The sequence below is a fragment of the Oxyura jamaicensis genome, chromosome 19 (genome assembly GCF_011077185.1).
Source record: "Oxyura jamaicensis isolate SHBP4307 breed ruddy duck chromosome 19, BPBGC_Ojam_1.0, whole genome shotgun sequence".
NCBI classification, from domain to species: Eukaryota; Metazoa; Chordata; class Aves; order Anseriformes; family Anatidae; genus Oxyura; species Oxyura jamaicensis.
Window position 1 is genome coordinate 2,884,032 of NC_048911.1, and position 21,011 is coordinate 2,905,042.

Consider the following 21,011-nt stretch of genomic DNA (forward strand, 5'->3'; position numbering starts at 1 on the left):
AATCCATCCTCAGGACTTACAGAGCCTTTTGTTTTGTGAGGGTTAACCCAAGAAGAGCCACGATTGCACCCAAGCAAGCATTATATATATGTGGCACAATTTGCTGTTGAAGATGCAGTAGGAGTCATTAATACCCATAATAATTGTTGTTGTTGCTATTGCTTTATTACAGCAATATAATGAAGTATGAGTGGAGATAACTCCTGGTTAAACCTAATTTCCTCTGCAGGAACAGAAACAGTGACAAACTAATGAAGGGAACCAACGGTGCTTTGCACTTGAGTTGGCTCAGTGTCAGCCACAACGGCAAGTGCAATTAAGTTGCATCCAGTTTTAAGGAGGGGAAAGTCCTGATAAGTAAGTGGAACTAGGATCTTGCCAGCCAAGTATTTTCTTTTTATCTGGTTGCTTTTAACTAATGCTGCCTCCTTTCTGCCCCGTGGATGTGCTTCGTGTCCCAGCTCCTGGCCAGATGAAAGACATCTTTCTCCTGGAAGATGCCCGTGTGGGAAGGGTTAAAGAGAGTGATGTGAATGCTTACTCAAAACCACAATAAATTAGATGAGTGATGATTATTTAGCACTACAGGATAATGGGTTAGGACTCCAAGCCTCAAGCCAGCATGATTTGCTTTCCGTGGGGTAAGATATTGTCTACAGCATGCCTGCTTACTGCCTGATTCATATAAAGAGGGGCAGAGAGCCCATGCGGAGTGGGTCTTGCTGGTGTGTGTGTTAGCAGAGGCTACTCTCCATCTCCCTGTGCCTATGTGTGTTAAATGCCAGGTGGCAGACAGTTGGAGAGGAGAGACGCAAAAGCTGTGGAAAAAAAGAGCCAATGGCTCTGGCGCTGCCCCGCTGGCCCAGCCGGGCGCAGCTCGAGCAATATACTTACTTTGGCTCCCTTCCCTCGCTGGCGTCATCAGCGTATTAACTGGAGATGTGGCCATGAATTTTTTAGTGCCAGCAAAGAGCTGAAAGTCTGAAACGTTGAATAGGTAACGAGAGCCGCTGCTCTGTGCGTGCTCCCCTGGGGGAGATGCGCGGGGCAGGTGCTGGGTGCCTGGGCTGTGCTGGCAGAGCTGGGAAGCGCCGTGCCGGTGCCTCTGCACCCGCTGCGTGCCTCCAGAGGGGTCACCGGCACTGCTGCACCGCGGGTTCTCGAGCTCCTGGGCAAGATGTGCTGAGAAGAGCATTGATTATGTTCTGAATAGGCAGAAATAAACCAGGCAGTACTGTATCAGCGATATTGTTGTGTTGGATTGTTATTTAAAACAGTGTTTCATCTGGAAGCTCTGGCCAGCTCTTTGATTGAGAATCAGCTGGGTTTGTTACCGTGCCTACGTTTAAATTCTACTTTCCATTTAATCTCTTTAGTCTGCATCTTGCATTAAAAACCCACTTGATTTTATGACCAGAAGATGCCCTGGCTGCTCCTCCCGTAACAACTGCCTCGCCACCAGATATGCCATAGCCATTAAACCGACCCCCGTGGTGACCTGCATATCTTTAAGCATTTAAATGAGTCCTGCAAATTAGGCTTTTAGGATTAGTCATCGTAGATTTGCAGCATCATTGGTGTGTTGCCAAGGCCCCCAGTTTTGTCGCCATGACTACTGCCGCGGGGTTACCGAGGAGCACAAACTGCAGGAAAGTTTATTAAACAGAAAACTCACGTGCCAGAGCCCCAGTGGGTGAGCGGTGACGAGGCACCCCCCGTGGCCGGGGGAGCACCTAGATGCTGATACCAAAGGTGGGCCTCTGGAGAGGGGAAGATGCTGTTTTCCACCCAAGGAAAATCACCTAGTGTGTTTTGAGAAGCTGGAGAGGCAGTGGGAATGTGTGCTCAGTCCATGAAATGCCCTCATCCTGCGGGGACTGTCCCCAGAGAGGGCCATGCACCCTCTGTGGTGCACGGAGCTGCAGGAAGGGAGAGCCTGTGATAGAGCTGCTGCAGTAGCAAAGTCCTCTGGTACTGTGTTGTGAGACCAAGGAGTGAGGACTCTCAAGTTTAGGGGATTTTTTTAAACCTGAGCACTGAAAAACAGGATGCTGTGGTTTGTCTCTAGTAGGGAATGTAGAACCCAACTTTTCTCTTCTTTCACCTATTTAGACACATGCCTGCCTTGTGCAAGGGGAAGCACCTGACCCATGTCCACCTTCTTTTCTAAACCTTCAGACATGGGAATTGGGGCTTTAGAAATTCCAAAGTGCCATTCCTTCAAGATCTGTGGTCTTTTATCATTTGGAAACCCAGCCCCATAGCTTTCTTTTTTATTATTATTTGTTTTGTTTTTGCCTTTGGGTGTCTTCCTCTAGGACCTTTAACATTGTACACGAGTTTGCTTGGGAGCTCATGAAAAGGTCGTACATTTGGTAGGTTCATCCTGGCGTCGTTATTGCCATGCTGTTGATGTACATGGCTCTTTCTCACAGTTGTCTCCAGCTCCTCAGTCTGGCTTCACTAGTTCACAAGAACCTGGGACCAAAGTCTTCCTCCTGACCAAACCTGCTGTCCTCTTTGGCACATCTTGGACTCCGTTGTTGAAGCCTTCAACGAGACAATGCTAGAAATCACCAGCAGATGTTCACCTGCACCTATGGGTAGTAGTATCTACATTACAAAGCATCCTTTATAGTCCTTGAAGGGAGAAGGGAATCCACAGAATGGTTCTTAGGTCTTCAGCAGCTTGGCAGACACTTTCTCCTACTTCAGGCAACACCAATAAACCAGCTGGCCAACAGCACGCTTAGTGCTGGGCAGGAGCTCCCAGAGGGCTTCCCTCCTGCAGGAATCTGCTTTTTCCATCTCACCTCGTCCCTTCTCACAGGCTTGTGGCCAACCATCTCCCTGAAGTCAGCTGCCCTGTCTGAGCTTGGGATGCTCCCAGAGCTCTGCCACCAGCTCTGGGCCACCAGCTTACCGCCCTGGCATAGAGGCCTGAGCGGTTTGTTTGTTTTTGGAAGAGATTCTTTGAATTCAAAGCACAGCAAATTCCTGGTGGGGCAGCTGATGGTTCATGCTCTGTGAGAGCTCTGTGCCTGGGACTTGCTCTTCCGTGGTCCTTCCTGACCTTCCAGCAATAGTGCCAAAAACCTCTGTCATGGGTTACAGATCAAAAATACAGAAATAGAACGAACCAACATTCTGGGGTCAAGAAGGGGACAAATTCTTCTGATGCCAGCTCATATGTGTGGCCTGAAGACAAATTGCCGGTCCTGTGAGCCTGATACTGGCTGAAATGGGACTGGCTGGGAGAGGAGAGCCTCTCAGTGTGTGCAGAAGCTGGCATGTTTGTGTGTTATCTATAGGAGTATGGATGTACATGCACACAAACACTTTATATTTGCCTGCTAGCAGGACACCACAGCCCTACAGCTTCCTCAGTTTGGAGGTTTCCCACTTAAACCATTCTGGTTTCCCTCTTATGTTTTGTTTTTACCTCTAATTTCCCACAAATGGGCAGTCAGGGAGTTCTCCTACCACTCTCCTAAAGGTTTCCTTCCCCTGAACTAAACTGCTTTTGCAGAGGATTTTCACTTATGCAGTAAAGTGCTTGTTAGAGGTCTGTGTGGGTGACTAAATGCTGTTTGCTTTCCAGTGTCAGTCCTGTTCCATATTTGTTTCTGTCCTGAGTGTTCTGGAGAATTAGGGGAAAACAATGTTTTAGCTTGAGACCCATCTCAGCGTAAATGAATTCTGTGCCTATTTCTTCTAAGTCTGGCTACATTGATATCATGGTTAAGGGAGTGGAAGTAAGGAAGTAAAGTCCTGAGCTGTCTTGTTTTGGTGAACTGGCTGCCTTCCGAGTATACAGCCTGCTGTGGAAAGTATCTCTTTCTTAATTGCACCTAAAGCTGCTGTTTGGTGGGATTTAGGGCTGGATTGCCTCAAAGCCTGGCTGTCTCAAGAACACCAATGTTCTCCGTAAGAAAGTGAGATTTGCATATATGCACTTGAATGAGCCTCTCTTTTGGCTGGTTTCAGCCAAATTTGCCAGAAGTCCCATCATGGAGCCAGCCTTCCCCTTATCCTCACCCATTCAACCCTTTTATCTGCTGGCAATTACCTTCACGATAACAGAATCAAATGCTGCAGATGAGGTGAGCACACCATCGTGTCTCTCCCCAGGTACAGCATTAGGCCTGGCCACCTGAGCAGGCTTTGCTGGGAGGTTTTGGGCACTCCCTCGTTGCGGGATGTTGCAATCTAGCAGTGTGTACTCCTGAACTGTCTTGTTCTTTGTCTCTCAGGGTAATAATTACACAGGCCATTTTACCTTCCAAATGCTTTGCAGCTATTAGTCACTCATCAGCATTCCTGAAATGACAGGGTTCATATCCCCATTGTAGAAATAAGGAAAGGGAGATAAAGAAGGTAGCAACAGAGCTTAGCAGAAAGTGTCTGCAGCCCTGGAGGCTGCTGGGGGGCTTCGTTTGCAGCCTTGCTATTTCCGAGGTGAGAGCAGCGCTTGTGCACAGTCAGGCTCTGTGTGTCCTGAAGCAGGGAGAGGCTTTTGAAAAATTGCCCCTGAATTAGAAAGTTGATTTAGGAGTTAGATCAGCTTTCCTCCAACTGCGAGGCTTGTTTGTCTGGGGGACTCGGCAGGGAGATCACGGGCGAGCTCCCAGCGAAGCCAGCACCATGGGAGGATGGGCAGCAGTTTGAAGCCTTCCTGCATTGTTGTCACGAAGCATGAAGCAACCTGGAATGAAGAGAGGGCTCAAGTTCTGCTGAACATCAACCAGCCATGCAGAGGCAAGAGGGAAAACTGCTGTCTCCTGCCCAAGCTTTGTCTGCAGCTAACCCTGACGTTCTGGACATTTGTATTCCTGGTTTCTAGCCTGCCCTCCTGCATCTCTCTGTATCCTGGTGAAGGAAGTGCTGTGATCAAATGTTAATGCTCAGGAAAACCTTGCTGTGAGCAGCAGCGCTCGCATCCTGCTGTTTAATTCTGCTTGTCGTGGGCTACGGGGATCAGTGGTTAGGGCAGGCTGGCCGCCGCAGCTTCTTTTGCACCAGGCTGCAGGGAACCGTGTAAACCACGGCCACCTCCCTCCCTTTGGGTGCTAAATACGTGGTGTGTCCTATCTGTAATGCTCCTTATCGGGAGCTGGCTTTGTTTACTTGCATAATTTCCTCAGTGCCTTACCAGATTAGCATGATTTCAAAGTGTAAGAGCATCAGTGCCTGAAAGAGTTTTGCACTCGGTTTGCCTCGGCCTCCCCCATTCAGATTAGATGCAAACACATTCTTGATAATAGAAAACTGTTTGGACAGAGGTGGTTTTCCTTTCATCCTAGATGAATAATAGAAGCATGGAGACCTGTTAGCAAGGAGCAGGGCTTTCTCAAGTGGCTGCTTTAATCCTTGCTGTGTCTCTGGTACCTGGCTTTTCTGTGGGCTCATTCATGTTCAGGAGCGGTGGAAGAAGCCCCATGTCCCGCAGCAAAGGCCACAGCCCCGGCAAGGACACTCGCTCCTCCAAAAGGGACCGGTCCTGAGCCTTGACATGGGCCTGGGCCTAACCCTAACCCAGCTGGCACCTGCTTGGGGCCTTTTCCTTGTGGCCAGACCTCATCTTGTGCCCATGCACATACCTAGCGCAGCCAGGGCTGTTTATGAGGTACTTTTACTTTGATGGGAGTGCTGGGTGCAGCAGAGAAGGCTGAGGCTTTGGTCTGTGGTGTAACTGGGCAGGTAACTTTAGCCCCAGCCAGTCCCAACCTGCTTGTTGCTGCTCTCCTTGTTCGTGCTGTGTCCCTGCTGCACGGGGAGCGGTGTTGGCTGCCCCCATTGCCTCACAGAAGCGCCAGCCAGCCGGGCCTGTATCCGAGCTTGGGCTCGGCTGGAGCAGAGCACTGACTTTGGTACCCAGGAAGATCTCTCGTTGTTCCTGCTTGCTCTCAGCCTTCCCTCACCACCCTCCCCTAAAACTCCCACCCCTGAATAATTTCAAGGTGCTAATTGCCCCGTGCTGCAGCTGATGCGTTGATCTGGAACGCAAACAGTCTCGAGGTAATTTTCTCTCAGAGCCGGCCTGGGGCTTACGCAAGCGCTGGTGTTTGTTTCCTTGTTTTTAATTTCCTGCAAAGAAAAGCTTTTGTGCTGCTCTTGACAAGATGCCTGTGCCTCTTTCTCAGCGGCTGCGCCATAAGGGCACGTGGGTCTCAAGGAAAATGGACACAGACAGTGCCTGTTCCTTGTGTAACCGAGGTCTGTGGGTGCGAGTTGGAAGTCCTGTTCAGTCACGTCCCTCCATCAGAACTGCACTCTGCTCCCCGGGGTATCAAGTGGCGGCTCTTGCTCATTGTTAGCCCAGCCTTTGGAAAGACTAGGAGCAACTTAGACTCTGTCCTTTTAGCTAAATACTTGTTCTGTTAGCTAAATCCTTGGAGCAAAGCTTGCTCATCTCCAAGGACTCTGACATCCCTGCTGCGGCGGCTGGCCACAACGGAAGAGGGCTGGCTACCAGCCCCTGGAGAACACAGCACGCGCCCTGCGTGGCAAAGAGTTAATTTTGCTGTGGCTGTTGCTTCCAGCCGCCAGCAGAAGCCTTGTGCCGAAGGTTGTGCTGGTTGTGCCGAAGGTTGTGCTGGTTGTGCTGAAGGTTGTGCTGGTTGTGCTGCTGGTTGTGCTGTGTGCTTGCAGGGTTTGAGCTGTGGAGGGGCGGGGGTGTGCAGATGATGTAATGTGAGCAACTCCTGGTGCTCTGCAAGCAGGAGGCTGAGCAAAAATAAACCCATCGGCAGCCGTTTCTCTCCCCAGCTCGCAGGCGCAGGTTCAGTTTACCTGCAGGATTTGCTCTCATACCTTTTAAATAAAATGGGTGGTGGTTTTGCTGAGCAGGGAGAATGGCAAGGCTGGTGCTGCAGCTCTGGGTCAGGGTGGTGATGGGGAGTAGAGAGCCCACGGGATGGTGCTGGCAGGGCTGTGCACTGGGACGAGCTCCCCTGCACCCCTCCGGAACATCCACCTCCATCAGCAAATTGTTGAGCAAACTTTGCATCTGATTCTGCATCAGCCCTGCCTGCAGGTGGCATGCATGTGTGTGTGAGCAGCAGTGAATAGCAGTCCTCTACCCCTGAATCACGAGAAAAGTGAAAAGGAGCATAACACCTCCCTCCCTCCAGAGAAGTAGCCCCTTCTTTACAGGCTCAGGAAGGTGCCCGTGGCTTTCTTCAGTCATCAGCTTCACCAACCCAGAGCCATTTGAGAAAAGCTGCTGCCAGGCTGGCAGAGGTGGAGGACAGCTCCCAGGTGTGCACATAGGGAGGTGGTGGCACCGTGTGAGCTCCCAGCCTCTTGCCAGGCTGCCTGGTGAGCGCCTGCCAGGGGCAGATCTGTTGCTTTGGCCAGAGGGGAAGGTTCATGCCAGCAGTGTGTCACCCTGTGCCCATGCAGGGAAGGGAAGCTGGCTTAGGCAGCAAGCCATAGCTTTAAGGATCTCAACGACAGAAACAGCAGAATTTCTCCTGCTGCTATTTCAAAAGCCTCTGCATGAGTGTGTGTGTGCGTGCAGCCCTCACACCTGTGTATTCGGCTTTCCAGAAGTGGCAAGGATTGGTGATACCTCTAGAACACTTTGGCACCTCCCAGCCAAGGAAAGATTTTCTCACTTCAAAGAAAACTCTGACATACCCCCTCTGTCTGTCCACAAATGAGACAGGAGAGGGGAAGTAGAAAGAAAGAAACATCTCACAAAATGGAAACTGAGCTGCTGCGAAGCCCCTTCCCAGCACTGTCATGTGTCACCTGCATGCCTGCTACTGGCAGGAGACATGGATGGAGCAGAGCTCAGCTGGTCTGCGTGGCTGGCAGCCCAGGGGGTCTCTGCTTTTTGCAGCAGTGGCTTCAGATGGCAAGTGGCGAGCAGGTATCATCCTCAGGACAGTGGGCTGGGTAGCCAGTGCTCCCCGATTTCTCTCTGGTTTGCCCGCAGATGTGCAGGTATGTCAGTGCTGCCCTGAAATTTGTTTTTGAACTGGTTGGTGTAAGTGCTTGAGAAGTGTTTTGGATCCATCCTGCAGTCTCCAAGTAACACAGGAACACCCAAACAACAGAGCTGTGTGATCCCCTGTCACTTGGCCACGACTGACACTGCCTCTGACACTGCCTGACTCAGTGTGGCCATTGGTGAGGATCCAAAACATCTACAAGAAAGATTTCTTCACCTCCACGTCTGCTAACTGGAACAAGGGGTGGGGGCATTTAGAAAAACAACTTCAAAGCTTGGAGAGCTTGGAAATTTCAAGTAAACATATTTACTCTGCAGAGACTTGCTCTAGCATTGCTGTGTACCAGAGACCCACCTGAACATTACAAATGGCCTCTGTCATTCATTTCACTGCTGTAGCCTCGTCTGTAGCTCTGGACACGACCCGGGATGACACAAGTGTCCTGTTTCACGGGGTGGCACATCACCGCTCCACAGCAGCACGTCCAGGAACATCCATCCCTTGCAACCATGGGGAGCACAGCTTCACCAGGCTCTGCTTCTTGCCACAGCCTTCACTCCAGGGTGGGGGAAGGACTGGTCAGCCTGTGGGCTTCCTTGAGGCCAGGGAACAACGATGCTCACAGCAAGACTCAGGTACAAACTCCTGAGCCAGCGAAGGGAGAGGGCTGAGCACATGAGCTCACATGCATCTGAAGGTTTGTGCCGGGTGCCTCCCTTGAAGCTGTTTGAGGTGCAGCAGCTCTGGTAGGTGTGCAGGAGACAACACCAGTGGTTGGGCATGCTGGTGGTTGGTGTGGGACATGAGGAGACCCCAGGCTGCCTCTGCCTGCAGCACCTGGAAGGCTGCAGCGCAGTGCTCAGTGGTTGTGGAGTTCAGCTCTCGGTCACATCAACACAGAGATGCTAGAAGATGGGGAAGCTGAGACTGGGAGGAATATTTGCAGGCTTGAGAGAAAATGTATCTTGCTTTACATAGCTGAAGATCTCTCTCCTTGCGTTGCAAACACATTCTTTCCCCCTCTGGGAAATTCTGGCCTTTCATTGCTGCAAGGCGATCCAGCTGCACTCCAGATGCAGACCAAAGGAGTCACTTGTTTTGCTTGTAGGTTGGAGCCTAATGGAGGGAGAAGGAAGCAACTGATTGGATTTCGGCAGCTGTTGCTGTTTTTCCTGCTTCAGAGTGAAAGAAGGCGCAGAGACCCCTCAGCTCTGGGGTGCAGGCACTGCTGGGGATGGCTCTGAGTGTGGACACAGGTGGCTTTGGGAAACCTGAATGAAAATACCTGGGGCAAATACAGGGGAGCTCCTTCCTGGAAGAGCACCTGGCCGGGTAGCCAAGCGACATCTCCTAAGCTTCTGCTTATTTCTGTTACTGCTGCAATACCCAGGAACCGCAGCTGAGCTGAATGCTCCATGCTGCCAACATTTTACTTGTGTTTCATCAGACTAGGACTTCAGCAGCCAAATATTTAATGTGGAAGGGAAATGCAGGTAAAAGGAGGTGACACGATGTGCCTGAGGTCACCTCACAAGCTGGTGGCAGATAAGGGTGGGTGAGCCATGTCTGTTTGGGCCAGATCACTGTGGGGTCAGCATCCACCTGCAGCACCTTGACCGCTGTTACGGCCCCGGCGTCCCTGTGGCCATCCTGTCACTGTCCTGCAGGGCCATGGCACCTGCAGAACATCCTGCAGCCCTCAGCCAGCCCTCAGCCAAGGGAGGAGCATCAGAGAGCATCAGAGTCCAGGAGAGAGATGCTGCTTCTGCAGCCAGGAGAGCATTCATCGTGAAAACTGGTTCCTCCAGAGAACACCAAAGGCTGCGGGAAATCAGCAGAGCTTCATCTTTTCCAGCACAAGGGTGATGTGTACTCCAAATCCCTTGTATTTAAAAGAGAAATAAGCAATGGGGTTGAGGAGGAATGCATTTTAATTATTTATCTGAATATTGATGAAAGTTAGTGTTACGTGGGCCCCCAGCACTTCATTAGACTTTTTCAGTTACAAAACGTCTTCCTACCTGCAGAATACTGTATTCATCAGCGCACCCTTCTCCCATAAGAAGCTTCCATGAACTTGTGTAAATATCTGCCTGCTGCTTGGTGGCAATTTGGATGGTCACCAAACCCAGGCGCATGGCTGTACAGGTGAGCTGTGTTCTGCTGGAGGAATCCCTGCCCTCGGCGGCTCCTGCAAACACCTCGTCCACAGGGCACTGCAGGCAGGAGGGGACCCACATCTCCAGCTTGGAAGGGCATCTGCCAGCACCTACAAATTCGAGGTCAAAAGCAGCAAGGCAGAGTGCAGCACGAGACTTTCATCCCCTATGCTTCTTCTTCGCCACCTTGGTGGCCAGCCGCTCTTTAATCCTGGCTCTGCTTTCTGGATCTCTGTGCTGGGCCGGCGGCAGAAGTGCCACCCGTGCTGAGAGGCCTGGGGTGCAGAGATACAGCCCTATCCCTGCAAGAAGAGAGCAGAGTGCCAGGATCTCTCTTGCAGTCGCTGATGTTTCAGTGGCCAGGACCAGCTGGGGAGACAGCAAAAGCCCTGAGGTGCCAATATCCCCAGTGAACGCATGTCTACCGGGATCTCTCTTTCCTCTGTCTGCAGTGGGATGTTGAGTTGGATCATTCAGGGTGACGGTCTCTTTTCACAGGTAAGAAGTGATAGTTTGTGAGGCAACAGCCTCCAGGCGAGATTTAGATTGGATATCAGGAAGAATTTCTTCCCAGAGAGGGTGATCGAGCCTTGAAACAGGCTGCCCAGGGAAGTGGTGGAGTCCCCATCTCTGGAGGTACTGAAGAGACGTGGACGTGGCACTGGTTTAGTGATGAGATTGGGTAGGTCAGGTTGATGGTTGCACTTGGTGATCTTCAAGATCTTTTCCAACCCGTATGGTTCTATGAGTCTGTACACTCTTAGCCATGCCATCTCTTTTAACAGGAGCAGAAGTCTTGGCAAACATTAAGGTACCCTAGTGATGGTGGGGGAACACAGGCTTGCAGCTGGCCAGGGCTGTGCACAGCGGGTGAGCATTGCTGGGCGATGGGGCACTCCAGTCCTGTTCCAGTGATGCCAGGTGATAGCTGATGACTGCTCAAGCACATGCACATCATGAGCTGGAGGCATCGGGAGCGTTTCTGGGTGCAGCACGCTGCGGCAGTGCTGGTCTCCAACACGAGAGCACCACGAGTCCCAGCCCGGTGGCACACGATGCCGGCTGTGCGCCTCGGTCCAGCTGTAGCTGGGACTGCTTCTCTGCGTGCTGCGTTTGTTGGCAGAGGAATGCAGCACGGGTGTGAAGATGAATCTTTCTGCCTCTACTTTTTAAAGGAAGGAAAAGCACAGACATTTTTAACCTGGCTTTTGGAGGCTTTTTGCATACATAGCAGCATCTGATAATAATACCCAGTTTATTTTATCTCTTTCCCAGGAATGGGCTTTCCAGGTTCCTCTGCTTGCTGTTTTCAGGCAGCAGAGAGATTCTGAATGGCTTGGGGTGGGTAGAAGTCACTGGCTTGTCTCCTCAGCCCCAGCAGTGTGCCAGGCATATTTGATTGCTGGAACTAGCCCAGACTCCTGTCTGCACCCTTAATTGGGAAACAGGGATGGGGATGAGCAGGGGACTCCAGAGGTGTAAATAGATCAGTCAGCCACATGGCGTCATCTCTGCTCTGTACAAACGCAGCTGAGGACACGCTGAGCAGAAAGAATAATTTTAATTAGCACGTACTCCTTCCCAGGCTCCGTGACTAGTGTAAATACATCCCCACTTCTGCTGCTTTCAGCAGCCTAGCTAGGAAACTTTCCAGGAAGGTGCTGTACCAGCACGTACCTCATCTCATTCCTCAAAACCCACGTGGGCCATGGCCCTTAAGCATCTGAAAAAGCATGTCTTGTGAATAAGCAAAGAGAAGCAGCAATAAACTGTCCTCTCCCATCGTGCAGGGCATGGTGGCATGCCTGGGATGTGTTTTGGTAACGGTACGTAAGTGGTAAAAATACACTGACTTCTCTGCCTTTGAGCATGACATCTCTAGTGCTGTCAGAACAACGTTCCCACTTACTGCATGTGGATACGTGGGCAGATCTGGAGCAGTGAGAAGCTGCACAGCGTTACGTCCTCCCTTCCCAACAAACTCTTATAAAGGTCTTGCTCGAGAGCTGCTCAGCTGTAGCGCCTGCAGAAGCAGTTGTGTTTCACGTGGCAGTGGATGGGGCTGGTTAGGTTATTAGGTCACAGAGATCACAGAACCACAGAATGGCTTGGTCATCCACTTCCAACCCCCTGCCAAGGGCAGGGATGCCACCCTCCACACCAGGCTGCACAGGGCCTTGTCCAGCCTGGCCTTGAACACTTCCAGGGATGGGGCATCCACAACCTCTCTGGGCAACCTGTGCCAGCGCCTCACCATCCACTGACTGAAGAATTTCCTCCTAACCTCTAATAAAAATCTCTCCTTTTTTAGTTTAAAGCCATTCCCCCTTGTCCTTTCACCATCTGTCCATGTAAAAAGTCCCTCTCCATCTTTTTCATAAGCCCCCTTTCAGTACTGAGACACTGCTTTGAGGTCTTCTCTTCCCAGAGCCTTCTCTTCTCCATGCTGAACATCCCCAGCTCTCTCAGCCTGTCTTCATTGGAGAGGTGCTCCAGCCCTCTGAGTATCCTTGTGGCCTCCTCTGGACCCGCTCTAGCAGCCCCACATCCTTCTTGTGCTGGGGGCATCAGACCTGGACACAGCACTCCCAGTGGGGCCTCCTGAGGGCAGAGCAGAGGGGCACAATCCCCTCCCTCCCCTCTGTCGATGCAGCCCAGGACACAATTGCCCTTCTGGGCTGCAGGCACACACTGCCAGCTTCTGTTGATCCTTTTGTCCACCACAACCCTCAAGTCCTTCTCTGCAGGGCTGTTCTCAGTGAGTTCTTCTCCCAGTCTGTGCTCATGTCTGGATTGCCCCAGCCCGGGTGCAGCCCCTTGTACTTCTTGAACCTTGTTAGGTTCACGTGGGCCCACTTCTCAAGCATGTCCAGGTCCCTGTGGATGGCTTCCCTTCCTTCTGGTGTACTGACTGCACCACTCAGCTTGGTGTCATCTGCAAATTTGCTGAGGGTGCACTCGATCCCATCATCTATGTCACTGATAGAGATATGAAACAACATCGGTCCCAGGACAGACCAGGAGGGAAACCACTTGTCTCCGGCCTCCACCTCAACATGGAGCCAGTGACCACCTCTCTCCGGCTGCAGCCAGAGATGCTTTACAGAAGAACATCCCTGTTGTGTGAAAATTCAGAATATTCACATGCCCCTGTAAATTGTTTATGGGGACAGCGAAGCTTCGGTGGTTATTGCTGAGCTGACACAGTCTCCTTACAGTTGCTCCTGAAAAATATTCTGTATTAACTCAGCTGCTGCCTCTGGCAAGGAGCTACTCCTTTCTGTGCCTGAAGGATTGCCCTGGGTGAGCGAGGTGATCTGGGACGCAGGGAGCTGAATCTCCCAGTTTTTAGAAAGTAAAGGTGGGATGAGCATGTTTGTAATTCCTCTCCAGTGAAGGGTGTGGATAACTTGCTTTTGAGTAATAACAGTAGTTTGTCAGATGGGCACGGGACCTGGGGTCACTGTGTGGAATCCCGTGTGCGTGATTTGTCCTGTTCGCACAAGTAATGTGAAATTCAAACTGGTCGTTACGCTGGGTAGAGTTTGATGGAACTGCCAGGAAAACACGAGCAAATTGCACTGGGTATGTTCGTCCATTCTGGTGTAAACCCATGAGCAACCTTTTAGATGCAGTTAATCCATAGTGGAAGGAAAACCCATAATGGCAGATAGGGACCAGGAGAAGATAAATCTCACGTGGGAAATGGCTGCATGGCTTTGGGAGTGCTCGCAGGAGGTGCAGACCGAGGGGGAGCCGTGCTGGGCTGGGTGCTGTGCAAGCTCCAGCTGCCCAGGGCTTGGGGACGGAAACTTTGCCAGGCTCTGGATGCTTGTTTTCCCTTCCTTGTCTTCTTTTCCTCCGTTCCCTTTGTCTGCCTTTCATGGTCTTGATAGTGGAAAGTGAGAGACCTTTGCCTTTCAAACCTACCTTAATATCCCCAGAATAGCACTAGCACGAGCAGCTTCCTCCCACAGCAGTGAGAAAGCACATCACCCTGGAAAAATCCTCAAAGAGACCAGAGCAATGCTTCCCCGTTCTTCCCATTCTTATTCTGTTTTCAGACACTTCAATCTTTGCCAAATTCCCTTTCTGGGCAGAAATTTTCCATGCTGTTTTTTTCCGTAGTGCTGATTTTTGCATTAACTGTGAAATGCTTTGATGGTAAGATGTGTATAAACCCCAGCTAAACAGGTCAGCTGTTTCTTGAGAGCAAGGCTTAGAGGAAATGTTATTTTTTGTACCCACTTTATAGGTAGGAAACTGAGGCACAGAAGCATTGAGGTTAAATATATAAAATGTCAAGCTGTCATTTCCTCACTGCAGAGTGTTTGAGTTTATGAACCTAACAATGTTCTTTTGACAGTTTTGTGAGTGGGATAATACCTAAATAGGAAAATGAGATGACGGGTTTCACAGCTTCCCTATTGAGGCAGTTTGGAATAAAAAACTCAGTTCTGCATGTTCTGGTAGATAAAAATGTCAAAAACACAGAAGCAGGCGGTTGGAGATGGCGAGGTTCCCCGGCTGCCAATGCAACCCTGCAGAGGTGCCTGGGCCTCCATCAGGAGAAAATCTGGGGCAAAGAAGAGTAATAAAGGAGACAAAAGTTGAAGTTTGCTGGTCCACTGTGGTCCTGGAGAAACCTACTATCCCATTTCCTGGTAGCATGTGGTATCTAAATGAACGCTTGGAGCAACCAGCGCTTAAAAGATCTCTGATGTCCTGCAGGATCAGACGTATCGCTGCCAGCATGTGCCTCCAGGGCTGACCCAGAGCACACGTGGGTCTGGAGGCATCACATTCCTCGTGATGTGACTCGTGCTGGCAGGACTTTCTCCTCTGCCAGCTGCTGGCACCCATCACCTCCAGCATCGCCCTCTGAAGAGGGTGGCAGTTGACCAAACTGAACATAAAAGGAGAAAAAAAAAAATTGCAAAAGCCGCTTGGTTGCAAGCATGCCGACCTCTTCCCAGGACGAGCTCAGGCTCATTGAATGATTTTGGCTGAATCAGAGCTGTGAGATTTTCTTCCTTCTCTCCTGCACAGAAGCATTAACGTTTTGGACCTAATCACCTTGTTTCCCAGCACAACGCCAGGCAATGCGCTTTCATCTCACCCTGCTATTGTGCTCTGCTAAGTCCCTCGGTATGAGAGCGCTCCGTGGCACTCGAATCAAACCGACTCAGGACTTTCTGCCTGGCAGCCATCTCGCACCGCGCTGCAAACGCCTGCAGGGCTTATTTAGAGTTGGTGTGGCAACAACACTGCCTTTGCTCCCAGTTATTAAGTGTGAAGCTGGCAGTGCAAGTGCCTAGATTCAAAAGAAAGGATATTTGCATCCTCCAACAGGTTATGATTGGCACTGTAACATCCCCAAGACACTTCTCCCTTTAGGGGTCCCTGTAGGGGAAGCTCAGCATTGGATCGCTTCGGCTTGTCCTTGTGGCAGAGCAAAGCAAGGAATGGGGCATCATGCAGGGGTAACCCAGGTGATTCTGGGGTGGTGAGGACTGGGACACAAGGAGCTGGGCATTATACTGGCTGCAGAGCTGTTCCTGGAATTTAGCACACCACAGAAACTGATAAAATGACATCTCTACCCCAGTTTCACCCCATTTGCATTGCTTTCTGGAAGCGAGAGAAACAAAGCACCCCATTTCCTAGCATTAAAGGAGTGTTACTTTGCATAATCTCTCCAAAGATGGGAGGCTCAGGTGCTTATCCTCTTCCCACTCTCCCCCCAAGATTTTGAGCTCGTGTGGCCAGTTTCCACAGTGTTCTCAAGAATAAAAAGCCCCTGAGAGGTTTTCTGAGCCAGGACATCCAGTTCAAATGCATGCACTGTGTTAGGTGTCAGGGAAACCAGGCCAGTGGGTGCTGGAAACCCACCCTGGGCATCCTGGCTCCCCATGGGCTCGTTGATGGTCTGGCTACTGAGCGCTCATCTCGGCAGCACCCAGCTGCAGTGCCCGGTGGCATCTCATCTCCTCTTCGGTGGCTGCGTGACAAAGCCGATTGAGAAGTCAGAGAGATGCCTGGGCTTTGGATCAGGCTTTACGACCCGAGATAATCCCTCGCTTCATTATAAGATAGGATTTTAAAACTGCAGAGCAACGGACAGCTTCCACTGGGCAGCAGGAAGAGAACCTTTTAATAAACATAAAAATCATATTAAAAATATATGTACATAAACTGTGCTGCCACATAGAGGCATGGATGACAGCTCTCCCAATTTATCATGAATTTTGCAGTTGGCAGCACTTTTATTTTTAATGCCTGACCATTGGAGTCCTACTATTGCAGGAGCTTTTTCCTCTTATCTTTTTAATGCACGCAGGACTCTAGCTGTCATTTTTGCAGAGGGAGGCTATAAAAGGTGAAATAAGTACGGTGTAAGGGATCTAAAGCCAGAAGGCTGCTAAAAAAAAAAAAAGGCACAGTAATTTTTAATTTTATATTTTTTCAACATTGAGAGTTAGCCATGGCTGAAAACATAAAGCCCTAAAATGATGAATTGAATGAGCAATTGTTTCTCTCAGAGTACTCTGCTGTAATGCAAAACTTTGTGTACTGAGCGAAGGTAGGTGCTTAGGAAATGACCCAACATATCACACCAAAGAAACAACCAGCTTAGCACCTTCATTTCCCTCCAAGCACCACAATAAATCCATCATATATCTACGGTTTCATTTGAAAGCCAATAGGTGTCCTCAAGTGCGTATCTGACTGCTGTTAAGTTGGAACAAACTCCTCAGGAAACGATGAGGTGCGTTTCCACTATGGAACCTATTCATTTTCTAGTTACTGTTGTGGCCCCTCAGTTTAAGCCCTTTGAGTAATTTGAAGCCGATTATATGAGGTGCAGGAAGAGTTCTGGTGGTGATGTGCTCTCAGAGCATTTTGCCCATTTTTTAGCAGGAGGGCTCTCTCCCAGTGTTTTGTGTACTGCCCCAAAGGGTGGACGTGGCTGACGGGTCCCCAGGAAAACAAGGGACAGGAAAACACAAAACACTGCTGTTCTCTCACAGATGAAAGCCAGGAGACTCCTACCTTGTTTTCCCCACGAGGCTGAAGCTTGTCATCTGCCCAGCGTCCTCCCAAAGGTATTTTCAGAGTGCCACAGGGAGCCTGGCTCACCGTGCTTACAGCATTTCCTAGTGCTCTGGAGGCAGCTGCTCAATCCTTGCTTGGGTCTCGGCCAAGGTTTGTTGTCCTCACTGGAAATGGTATTGATTATTTGTGCTCAGGAGCCAATTATGGCCGGTACGACACTCACCAGCTCGCGGCCCTGGGTGGCGTGTGCCACGGAGGCTGCTTTCCTTCAGCTGCGCCTGCCAAATGGGCAAACAAGGTTCTGGATGATCATGGCTTGCATAGGTCGGTGGGGTTGGAAGCCAGCTAAGGTGGGTGAAATGGCAGCTGGAGTGTGTGACCTGCCAGCGGTGGTTGTGGTGACGGGCAGAAAAAGGTGGCGATGCAGCCTGCAGGAGCAGAACCGCTCCTGTGGGCCTTCTGGCAGCAGGCCTGTGAAGTGTAACACGGCCAAAACACCAAAACCAAAAGGCTTCGCTCCAAATCAGGCTCCAAAACCCTGCTCATAATGAACAGAGCTCAATCCTGACTTCGTAGAGTTCCTTCTCAGCCTGAGGTGAGGTGTCCCCTGTGGTCAGAAGCAGGAGTGATGACCCAGCCATGAGGGGATCTTGAGAGCCCGACGGAGGGATCTGTGCGCCGGTCCTGTGTGGGGGTGTTGTGGTTTAACCCGACTGGCAGCTAAACACCACACAGCCGTTCGCTCACCCTCCCCCCTCCCTCTCTGGGATGGGGGAGAGAAACGGGAAAGTGAAGCCTGTGAGTTGAGATAAAGACAGTTTATTAAGATAGAAAATAATAATGATAATAATAATAATAATATGTACAAACAAGTGATGCACAATGCAATTGCTCACCACCCGCTGACCGATGCCCAGTCCAACCCCGAGCAGCCGGCCCCCCCAGCCCGGCTAGCCACCCCTATATATTGTTTAGCATGACGTCAGATGGTATGGAATACCCCTTTGGCCAGTTTGGGTCAGCTGTCCTGGGTTTGTCCCCTCCCAGCTTTTACTGCACCCCCAGCCTGCCCGCTGGCAGGACAGAGCGAGGAGCTGAAAAGTCCTTGGCTTAGTATAAGCAGTGCTCTGCAGCAATTAAAACATCAGCATGTTATCAGCACTCTTCTCATCCTAATCCAAAACATAGCACCCTACCAGCTACTAGGAGGAAAAATAACTGTCCTAACTGAAACCAGGACAGGGGGATGCCTCAGTGCCAAAGCCACGGGACATCAGGAGATGGGGAAGATGGTGGAGGTGGTGGATTTGGTGGGTTGGGGCTGAATCATGGACAGTTCCTCATTTTGCTCTTTGTTTATTACCTTCGTCTGCTTCACTGAGTCTGCGTGAATGTCTGCTGTTTTCAGCTCTCGTTTGGTGCCTTTAACAGGTTCCTGGGCAAAGCACCTTCCCACGTGGCTTATTTGGTGCTATTTAGATTAATTTATTGAGCTTCTAGCTTGGGTTTGTTTCAATAAAGTTTGGGCTGTACCTTTCCATCCAGCTGCCTAGTGGGAACAGTGTCCAGAGGTGATGCTTTCAGACACTTTTTATATAGCTGTTGCACAGTTAATTGAATTATGAGAAGAATGTTACTTAAACAAACGAAATGGCCCTGTCACACTTCCCAGGGCCTGTTAGACCAATCAAAACAAACATGATCAACGCTACCCAGCAATTACAAATGCAACTGGCAAATTGGCCTCCCTGCCCCGTAATGAAGAGGTCAACGAGGTCTTCTCGGGGCAGTCCTCCAGCACCACGGCTGCCGGAGGGAATTGCAGTAATGCCTCCATCCACTGAGCAATGCTGCATCTGCCATCGCGTCCCTGACCCAAAATAGCTTCCTGGTATTTAACGGACTGCGATCACGTCACCCATACACAGGAGGAATATCGTCCTGGGAAATGAGCTGTGATCTCTTCTCACTGCTGGTGGCGAATTGCTTGGAGAATTGGGCGTGCTGGGGACGTGCCAACTGCGGGTGGGACAGGCCAGGGAGTGCGGGGATGGGGCAGCCGCCCTGCCCGCTGCTTTGGGGGTGATTTTGCAGAGAGGAGAGGTGCCGCTTGGCCCTGTGGTGGTTTAGATGCCTGCTTTAATGGTTTTGGGATGTGGGAAATGGAAGTGTAAATACGGATGACGTGCAGGTGCCTTTCCTGTGCTTGCCTGCTCTGTGCTGCCAGGGAGCAAGTACATGTCCAAACAAGGAACATTTTTTTTTTTTTCCTTCTTACTTGTTTCTTAGGCAGAGGTGGGAATAAAGGAAAAAAGACGTCAGCTGCTTATTAGAGCAGCGGCAGTTGTTTTGAGCCCTAGCTTCTCCATGCCAGTTGATGTAGTAAGCTTTGTTTTGGGGGTACCTTCCATGATGTGAAGGGCAATCTGATCACCAAATGGTATTTTGCTGCCATAATTTTCTGCAAACAACTTGCAGTGGTCTCTCCAAGGTAACGTGCTGTTGATTAATGCACAAACTTACCCAATCTCCCTAGTGCCCAGTTTTCATTCCGTGCAAGCTCTGATTATTCACTAAAAAAGAAACACTGGCCTATGAAGCTAAACATCAAAATGCAAAAGCAGAACCCTCAGTGTCCCCACTGTTTGCAGTGTGTTTGCTCAGGGTTATTTTCATGCCACACACAATTGAGGTTATTGAGGAGAGCAAAACGAACAGTATTTGTTATTCAGTTCTTTTTGGGTTTTCAGCACTATCCTCGTCTCAGAGCAGCGGTGCCTGGGGATTCAGGGGTGTGAGGTTATGAATTTATTACATGGTGTGTGGAGCTGTACAGAAACAGCTCCCAGAGGCCTCACTGAAGGAGAAGGAAAGGATACAGCATGGAGGAGCCAGGAGGGGGTGGATGGAGTAGCAGACATGGATACGGACATGGGGCAGTGTGCCTGTGGTGCCAGGGTCTGAGTGCAAGAGCAGCAGTAATGCAATTTTATGTTTTCGGATTGCTGGGCTCCTCTAACCTCTAGCAAAGTGTGTAGCTTTCCGCTGGGACCTCCGTTGAGTCTTTGCTGGCTGAATCTGCATCTGAGGTCAAGTTCCTTAAGCCAAGGAGATTTAACTGGGATTATGCATTTGTGAGTCTGGCTCTTGCTCTGAAGTGTTTGTTTCTGCAATTTGCCAAACCAAAATCCAAAGTCCAGACAATCTTAGAGAAGGTTATACCTTCATTCCAGAGTCCGTGTCTGGTTTTACAGGCTGTTAATACATTAAGGTTTCTTTAAAACAGTTAGAAATTTGTATTAAGTGGTTTAAGTACAGATTTTGAGCACCTTAATGGCAATAGACTAGAAGCAAATGGAACGGAACTGGTGTTATTCTTAAAACGATATCCTTTACCTCAATGTGTTATCACCTTGTAATTTCTTGTGCATGTTACACCATCCATCCCTTATAGAGCTGTGGGGTTCTTGGCTTCTGCATTAGAGATGGAGAAGAAGACTGCAGATGCACAGGGGTCTCTGCACCTCCCAAGCCTTGCTCTGGCACCCAGGCTCCTCCATCAACCTCCGTATCAAGTCCAGGAGAAAACAAAAAGGGTTTAGAGCAGGAAAAATAAATTATTTTTTTAAAAAAAAAAGCATAAAAGCCTGAGTAAAGCAAAGCAGTTGGAGAAATAGGGTGATAGAGGAGACTGAAGTCAAAGACCTCAGGCTGTTTCCATGCGTGGATGTCAGCAGTGTGGGTCACCAGCATCCAAGCAAACAGCTGAGGCTCATGTAATGCCCTCTGTCATCCCTGGAAATCTGTGTGAATCCTGCAGTGAAGTTGGTGTGGTTGG

At 50.1% G+C, this 21,011-nt stretch overlaps 1 protein-coding gene across 1 annotated transcript in view; it reads left to right on the forward strand.

Annotated features, from left to right (window-relative positions):
* Positions 1–21,011, forward strand: part of CASTOR2 (cytosolic arginine sensor for mTORC1 subunit 2) — a 127,543-nt gene that overhangs the window by 87,386 nt on the left and 19,146 nt on the right. The gene's annotated exons all lie outside the window — the stretch shown is intronic.